Source organism: Puma concolor, chromosome B4, assembly GCF_028749965.1.
Source record: "Puma concolor isolate L17-30 chromosome B4, mPumCon1.1.hap2, whole genome shotgun sequence".
In the NCBI taxonomy this organism is placed as follows: Eukaryota; Metazoa; Chordata; class Mammalia; order Carnivora; family Felidae; genus Puma; species Puma concolor.
In genome coordinates, this window is record NC_141673.1 from 60,000,235 (window position 1) to 60,008,101 (window position 7,867).

Genomic DNA, 7,867 nt, shown 5'->3' on the forward strand with positions numbered 1-7,867 from the left:
GAACAAAGAGTAAATAAAATGACTCAGCAATTCCATTGCTGGATGAAAACATACATCCCCACAAAAACTTGTACATGAATGTTTATAGCGGCATGATTCATCATAGCCAAAAGATGGTGAAGAAAACCAGAATACATCACCCCAAAATATGCTCTTTGACATAAAATTATTTTGAGCTAAAGGCAACTAAGAAGGAGCAAACACATAAAAATCTCTCTCTCTAAAAAGGCAATTAAGAAGGAGCAAACAGGGGCGCCTGGGTGGCTCAGTCGGTTAAGCGTTCGACTTCGGCTCAGGTCATGCTCTCACGGTTCGTGGGTTCGAGCCCTGCATCAGGCTCTGTGCTGACAGCTCAGAGCCTGGAGCCTGCTTCTGATTCTGTCTCTCTCTGTCTCTGCCTCTCCCTTACTCACGCTCTGTCTCTGTCTCTCAAAAATAAATAAATGTAAAAAAAAAAAAAAAAAAGCAGCAAACACATAAAAAGCTCTTTCTCTCTCTCTAACCTCCTCCTTTTCTGCCTAAGGGCAGATATAAATTCTTTATTAGAGATGCTCTAGACTCTTATCAGCTCAGAGATGGCACCAGAGAAATCTGCAAACAAACCTTCCTCCCTTAGTTTCCTCCCATATGTTTACCTTCCTAGTTTGCTGTCCTTTGAAGCCTAAAACTCTTTTCCTTCATCCTGTCATTTGTCCATAAATGTATTGCTCTTTGTTGAAGATGCTATATTAGCCAGAGTTCTAAGCTACCACTTTGAAGTACTTTTCACTGAGTTTTCTCTTCTGTGATGTGTGCTGCATATATTAATAAACTTGTTCGTTTTATCTTGTTAATCTATCTTTTTGTTAAAGAGCCCCAGCTGAGAACCTAAGGGTAAAATTTGCCTCCCCTACAATGGAAAAAACCAAAATGTCCATCAACAGAAAAATGCATAAACAAAATGTGGCATATCCAAACAATTAAATATTATTTGCCTATAAAAAGAACAGAGTACTGGGGTACCTGGGTGGCTCAGTCAGTTGAATGTCCAACTTCAGCTCAGGTCATGATTTCACGGTTCCCGAGTTTGAGCCCCGTATCATGCCCACTGCTGTCAGCACAAAGCCTGCTTTGGATCCTCTGTGCCCTCCTCTCTCTGCCCCTCCCCTGCTTGCGCACGCGCTCTCTCTCTCTCTCTCCCGAAAAATAAATAAAATTAAATTAAATTAAAATAAAATAAAATAAAATAAAATAAAAAAATAAAAAAAAGAACAGAGTACTGACACATGCTTACAACTTGGATGAATGTTGAAAACACTTTGCTAAATAAACGGGGTGCCTGGGTGGCTCAGTCGGTTAAGCATCAGACTCTTGGTTTCAGCTCAGGTCATGATCTTGCAGTTCGTGAGTTGGAGCCCACATCCAGCTCTATACTGACAGTGTGGAGCCTGCTTGGGATTGTCTCTCTCCCTCTTTCTCTGCCCCTCCCCTGCTCTCTCTCTCTCAAAATAAATAAACTTAAATTAAAAAAAAAAGAAAACATTACGCTAAATAAAGAAGGCAGTCAGAAAGGTCCATGTATTATGTAATTGCATTATTATTAAAGTCCAAAAAAGGGTAATCTATGGAGACAGAAAGTAGGTTAGTAGTTGCTTAGGGCTTAGGGAGGGGGGTGATGGGATAGAAGAATGATAGGCAATGGATACAGGGTTTCTTTTTTGAGGTGATGAAAATATTCTAAATTTGACTCCTGGATGGATGCACCGCAACTATTAATCTACTAAAAATTATTGAATTGTACACTTTAAATGGGTTAACTATATAATATGTGAATTATCTCTCAATGTAAAATTTTAAAACAAAAATTTTTAAAGGAATAAATTGGAGTGCCCGGGTAGCGCAGATGGTTAAGCATCCAACTCTTGATTTTGGCTCAGGTCATGATCTCATGGTTCATGGGATCAAGCCCCATGTTGGGCTCTGTGCTGACAGTGGGGAGCCTGCTTGGGAGTCTCTCTCCTTCTCTCGTTGCTCCTCCCCAACCCCCCTCAAAATAAAAAAACTAAAAAAAGAACAAAATAAAAGGAATAAATTAACATCCTTAGTTTCATCACAGTATCACTTCATAATATGTTATTGCTAATTTGTCTTTCTGCAAGCTATTATTAAACCAGCCTATATTTGTTCATCAGTTATGAATTTGGGGCCTGAATGAATGAGCTTTCATTTATCTTGCCTAATTATCATCTTTTTCAGATTAATCATTTTTCTGGCCATTCTATTACCTTTTGGATTCTGATTATATTTTCCACTGTGCAAGTTATCTGAAAATCAGATCACTGTAATTCAATGTTTTATTTACCATGTATATTCAAATGCTGGATTATTGCCATTGATTCTAATCCCATCTCTAGTTTTTATGTCCCAGAATCCATTCTCTGTACTGTAGTTTGTGATGTTAATAAAAAAGAAAGAAAGAAATCTCATCAGACCACTCCCTTACTTAAAATCTTTTTTTTTTCCTTAAAAAAATTTTAAAGGGTTTTCATTGCCTTCAGGGTAAAGTACAATCTCCTTAAATGCTTTACAAAGCCCTAAACTGACCTGGCCCAATCGTCCAGCTTTATTTCTTACCAACAAGTTCTTTTTTTTTTTTTTTTTTTTTTTAAGTAATCTCTACACCCAATGTGGGGTTTGAACTCACAATCCTGAGATCAAGAGTCACATGCCCTTCCGACTGAGCCAGCCCAGTGCCTCCTTGCTTACCAGTTCTTTATCCCACTTCCCGTATCTGCCACAAACTTACTCTTTTCTCTCAGCCTCCAAATATGCTGCTTTTGAAACATTTTTTCCTTAACAAATATTTGTTGAACCCCTACTATATTGCCAGGCACTATTCCTGAGCTCTTACGTCACTTACAGTCTAGGGAGAAACAGATAATAGACAGTACACATATCATTATAACATGGAAGAAAAATACTAATAAAGCACAAGTAGGGTCCCAGACAAGGGTAATGGTGGGGGCGGGGGGACAGGTATGTGTGGTGGTGGTGGGGAGGGGAAATATCAGTGGAAGTGGCACCCTAGTTTTTGGGTTTCTCAAATCCCCACCAAAACAAAAAATAAAAACAAAGCAGAGCAACCAGTTGGCAAAACCAAAAATTCACGGGCAACATTTGCAACAAAACTAGGTACCAGATATCACCACAAACCCCAAACTATTGAGCAGTGGGAACAAACTCCCAAAAGCCACAAGACCTGCTTGTTATGGGTGTTTATGCAGGAGAAACAGGAAGACACAGGGTGTCAGAGGGATATGAGAACAGATGGAACAGATGGTCCAAACAACCAAGGGAAGGCATGGCAGGCCACTCTGACAAGAGTTAAAATGGAGAGAGGTTTTGCCCTCTCCAGTAGCAAGTCAATTGCTACATGTCAATATGGCCTAAAGAGGCAGGAACAACCTCACCCCTTTGAGCTCTCCAAACTGACTATCCCCGGCTCCCCCCACCCCCCCTTTTTTTTAATGTTTATTTATTTTTGAGAGAGAGAGAGAGAGAGAGGGAGAGAGACAAAGTGCAAACAGGGGAGGGACAGAGAGAGAGAGGGAGACAGAATCCGAAGCAGGCTCCAGGCTCCGAGCTATCAGCACGGAGGGAGGGGCTGATGTGGGGCTCGAACTCATAAACTGTGAGATCATGACCTGAGCCGAAGTCGGCTGCTTAACTGACTGAGCCACCCGAGGGCCCCTCAGGGCTCACTTTCAGGATAGGTCCCATACTGAAGAGAAACTGCTGAAAGAAAAATCAAACTTGATCAGGATAGGGACAGCAAAGACAAAGGAAGAGAAGGTCCAGATAAAGGCAGGGTAGGGGTATGAAGTCAGGAAATCTGAGAGCAAGCTGTATTTTTTAACATTATCTCCAAACAACAGAAACAGGAGCTCTGTCAAAATAGGAAAGCTACCTGAACAAATCCTTCAGAAAAATTAAATTCAGCTAAAAATGAGCAGCAGGAAGTGTCAGATTAAATCCTGTACAACAAACAAACAATAAATAAACGCTCTACAAAATTACTATAAGAAAAAAGAGAATGGGGGGCACCTGGGTGGCTCAGTTGGTTAAGCATCCAACTCTTGACTTTGGCTCAGATCATGATCTCACACTTAGTGAGTTCAAGCCCCACATCACGCTGTGCGCTGACAGCCCAGAGCCAGCTTGGGATTCTATCTCCCCCCTTGCTCTCTGCCCCTCCCCCACTTGCTCTCTATCTCTCTCAAAATAAATAAAAAATAAACTAAAAAAAAAAAAAGAAAAAAGAATGAAGAACAGAAAAATGTTTTTACAAAAAGAAAGCATGCCAGAGAGATATGCTCAGAAAGTAGAATATTATAACATTTTATTTCAAAATGAACTAAAAGACATCAAGAAAGTGATATGAGAAATGAAAGAATAACACAAATCAGAATATTAAAAAAACTAAAAAATGTTTGAAATGAGAGAACTCAAGGAAAAATTAGAAGTAAAAGAAAAAAACATTTAGAAATGAAGATGAAACTATAAGGAACACTAGAGCAAATAAACACAATAAATAATGCCTTAAAATTATCAAAGATGTGGGGCACTGTCTGGCTCAGTTGGTAGAGCATGTGACTCAGGTCTTGGGGTCATGAGCTTGAACCCCACTTTAGATGTAGAGTTTACCTAAAAGAAAAAAAAAATTGAAGAGGAAACAATTTTAAAGTAAAAAAAAAAAAAAAAATGAAGAAAGATGGTTCAAGAGAAAGTGACAAATAGTAAAGACATAGAAGATACAAAATTCTTGGCTCACCTTTTTGTCCCCTTAGGCATCTTTCTTTGAGCATCTTCAAGAGCTCCACTAATAGGTTAATAGAAATCTCTGAAAAAGAAAACCAAAGCAAAGGCACACAAAAAAATGCCAAACAAAAGCAACCCAAAAGCTACTCAAGACTTTTCTGAAATTAAAATTTTCAAAACTAGGGGCACCTGGGTGCCTCAATCCATTAGGTGTCTGACTCTTGGTTTCAGCTCCAGTCATGATCTCACGGTGTGTGGGTTTGAACCCCGAGACGGGCTCTATGCTGACAGTGTTGACACTGCAGGGGCTGCTTGGGATTCTCTCTCTCCCCCTCTCTCTCTGCCCCTCCCCACCTCTCTCTCTTTCTCAAAATAAATAAAATAAAATAAAAATTTAGGGGTGTCTGGGTGGTACAGTCGGTTAAGCATCTGACTATTGATCTTGGCTTGGGTCATGGTCTTGTGGTTCGTAGGTTGGAGCCCCACATCGGGCTTTGGGCTGATGGTGCAGAGCCTGCTTGGGATTGTCTCTGCTTCTCTCTACCCCTCCCCCACTTGTGCGTACTCTCTCTCTCAAAATAGATAAATAAACTTAATTTTAAAAAATGTATTTAAAAAATTGAAAAAATTTTCAAAACTAGGAGCACCTGGGTGGCTCAGTCAGTTGAGCATTCAACTTTGGCCCAGGTCATGATCTTGTGATTCACCAGTTCAAGCTCCACGTCAGGCTCTGTGCTGACAGCTCAAAGCCTGGAGCCTGCTTCAGATTCTGTGTTTCCCTCTTTCTCTCTGCCCCTCTCCAGCTCACTGTCTCTCTCCCCCCAAAATAAATAAAAACATTAAAAAAATTTATTTTCAAAACTACATATTAAAAGAACATAGAGAGGTGGGAATGCAAGCTGGTGCAGCCACTCTGGAAAACAGTATGGAGGTTCCTCAAAAAACTAAAAATAGAACTATCCTACCACCCAGCAATTGCACCACTAGGTATTTATCCAAGGGATACAAGTGTGCTGTTTTGAAGGGACACATGCACCCCCATGTTTATAGCAGCACTAGCAACAATAGCCAAAGTATGGAAAGAGCCCAAAGGTCCATCAATGGATGAACGAATAAAGAAGATGTGGTATATATATACAATGGAGTATTATTCGGCAATCAAAAAGAATGAAATCTTGCCATTTGCAACTATGTGGATGGAACTGGAGGGTGTTATGCTAAGTGAAATTAGTCAGAAAGACAAAAATCATATGACTTCACTCATATGAGGACTTTAAGAGACAAAACAGATGAACGTAAGGGAAGGGAAACAAAAAGAATATAAAAACAGGGAGGGGGACAAAACAGAAGAGACTCATAAATATGGAGAACAGACTGAGGGTGCGGTTGTGGGAGGGGGGATGGGCTAAATGGGTAAGGGGCACTAAGGAGTCTACTCCTGAAATCATTGTTGTACTATATGCTAGCTAATTTGGATGTAAATTTAAAAAATAAATAAATAAAATTAAAAATAAATAAATAAAATTAAAAATAAATAAATAAAAGAACATAGAGAGGGTAAGAATGGAGGCTCAAATTCCAATTGTGGCCATCATTTCCACTCTGGGAATAGCCCAAAACAGCAGGAAGAGGCCAGCCAGTCCTTCCAAGGGCAGCAGCTCGGGGGTTACAACGCCAGGAAGAAGAAAAAAAGTGTCTGCTTCCAGCTTTAGGTGGGGTATTAGCAGGGAAGCTGTGAGTGAAAATAAAGTGGTGCCCTCTGATTTCAGTACAGGACCTATGGAAAAAGCTGCCAAGCCATTGCCATTTAAGGATCCAAACTCTGTGTGCACTCTGGCCATGGTGGCGCGGTAGCTGGCAAGAACAGAACCTGGAAGAACCTGAAACAAATTCTCGCTTCTGAAAGGGCATTGCTGTGGCAACTGAAGGATCCTAACTACTTCAGTATTGATTGATGCTCCTTCATCCTTTAAACCAGCTAAGCTATTCTGATGGTTCAGGTCTTCTTGCCAACTACTCTGACCCCCCAGATAAAGCACTATTGAAGAATTTTCCTATATTTGGAAGCTGCCATCCGACATCATCACTGGTTAAACTGACCCTGAAGAAGGCCACAAGCATCGTTTCCTGAGCCTTGAAAAATGGAAACGAAGTGGGAAACCGTTTCAAAGGCAAACTTTGCACTCATGGTTTTGTTTCATGGAAATAAATGTATTCTGCTGTCAATCTGGAAATGTCAGTGCTCTGCCTTGGAAAAAATGTTTGGCTTTAAGGTTTTTTTTCCCATTTTCCCTCCAAGGGAAAGTTGGTAGAGCGTGCAACTCTTGGTCTCGGGGTTGTGAGTTCGAGCACCACATCTGGTGTAGAGATCACTTAAAAAATAAAATCTTTAGAGGCGCCTGGGTGGCTCAGTCAATTAAGTGTCTGACTTCTTTTTTTTTTTTTTTTTTTGAGTGGATTCTTTCTTTCAGAGAGAGAGGGTGCAAGTGAGTGAGGAGAGAGAGAATTCCACAAGGGGCAGAGACAGAGAGAGAAGCAAGCTCATTTGAAGTGGGGCTCAAGCTCACCCAAAGCAAGTCTGAACTCACGAACCATGAGATCATGACCTGAGCCAAAGTCAGATGCTTAACTGACTGAGCCACCCAGGCGCCCAAGTGTCTGACTCTTGATATCTGCTCAGATCATTATTTTATGGTCATGGGATCAAGAGCCGTGTCAGGCTTGTGCTAAGCTTGGAACCTACTTGGGAAACTCTCTCTGCCCCTTAACTGTTCTCTCTCTCAAAATAAATAAGTAAACTTAAAAATAAATAAATAAAATATTTAGGTGCACCTGTGTGACTCGGTTGGGTGTCCAACTCCTGATTTCAGCTCAGGTCATGATCTCATGGTTCATGGGATCAAGCCCCTCATCGGGCTCTGTGCTCTCAGTGCAGAGCTTGCTTGGGATTCTCTCTCCCTCTCTGTCTCTCCTGCATGCTCTCACTCTCTCTCTCATTCTCTCAAAATAAGTAAATAAACAATAAAAAAAAAAAAACAAAGCAAAAAAATGAAATCTTAAAAAAATATTT

At 40.5% G+C, this 7,867-nt stretch overlaps 1 pseudogene; it reads left to right on the forward strand.

Moving 5' to 3' along the window:
- The first annotated feature begins 6,348 nt into the window (after positions 1 to 6,348).
- Positions 6,349 to 6,928, forward strand: LOC147579097 (INO80 complex subunit C pseudogene; annotated as a pseudogene).
- Positions 6,929 to 7,867: the final 939 nt, after the last annotated feature.